General features: G+C 42.2%; 1 protein-coding gene across 1 annotated transcript in view; it reads left to right on the top strand.

Moving 5' to 3' along the window:
- The window catches only part of LOC105888186 (P2X purinoceptor 6), a 17,780-nt gene that overhangs the window by 6,970 nt on the left and 9,658 nt on the right, over positions 1-1,152 (top strand). The gene's annotated exons all lie outside the window — the stretch shown is intronic.

The following is a 1,152-nucleotide window of genomic DNA, read 5'->3' on the forward strand; positions in this document are numbered from 1 at the left end:
AAAAAAAAAAAAAAAAAAAGAGAGATGGGATTTCACTCTGTCACCCACACTGAGGAGTAGTGGCCCAATCATTGTGCATTATAGCCTTGAACTCATGGGCTCAAGGGATCTCTGAATAGCTGGGACTATAGGCTTCCCCCAGCATGCCTAGCTCATTTTTTCAATTTTTCAGAGAAGAACATTTGTTATATTGCCCAAGCTGGTCACAAACTCCTGGCCTCAACTGATCCTCCTGCTTCAACCTCCCAAATTGCTGAGATTACAGGCTTGGGCCACCAGCCTGGGCTCATTGTTTTTAATTTGCAATTTCCTAGTGACTATGGTATTGAGCAATTTTTTCAATTGCTTAATAAGACACTTGTCTTAGTGTCTTCTTTGGTGAGGTGTCTTTTCACTTTTAAACTAGGTTGTTTCTCTTCCCATTGTTGAGTTTTAAAAGTCTTCTGTATATTTTGAATAATAGTCTTTTATCCCATCCATCTCTTGCAAGTATTTTCTCCTAGTCTGTGTCTTGTCTTTTCATTCTCCTGATGGCCTGGGCCAGCTAAACAACAATGACAACTGCCAACAAAAAAACGCTGTGCATTATGGCAGATGCCTGTAGTCCCAGCTACTTGGGAGGCTGAGGCAAGAGAATCATTTAAGCTCAAGAGTTTGAGGTTGCTGTGAGCTGTGACGCCATGGCGCCCTACCAAGGGTGATAACTTGAGACTGTCTCAAAAAAAAAAAAAAAGAAAAGAAAAGAAAAAAGAAAAGACACAGTGTGATACATGTAAGTGCAATGACAGAGTGTGCACCAACTCCACCTGGGAGGTGTCAGGAAAAGGAAAATCAAGAAAACTTAACAGTGGCCCACAATAGCAGTCGTCAGCCACATGGGTAATAATAAAACCTAGGTCTGTAAACTCAAGCTGACTTCTTGCCTGTATAACTAGGGTTTGTTAAACATGACAGGTACTGGTTAGAAACCTGTTTATTAGATGTAGAACAAAGACAGGCTGGGCATGGTGCCAGGAACTACAGTCCCAGCTACTTGGGAGGCCAAAATGGGAGGATCCCTTCAATGCAGGAGTCAAGGGTGCAATGAGCTATGATGGCACCATTATACTAATGCCTGGGTAACAGACCAAGACGCCATCTCTTAAAAACAAC

This window comes from Otolemur garnettii, unplaced genomic scaffold (genome assembly GCF_000181295.1).
Source record: "Otolemur garnettii isolate 467f Iridium unplaced genomic scaffold, OtoGar3 scaffold00218, whole genome shotgun sequence".
Lineage (NCBI taxonomy): Eukaryota > Metazoa > Chordata > Mammalia > Primates > Galagidae > Otolemur > Otolemur garnettii.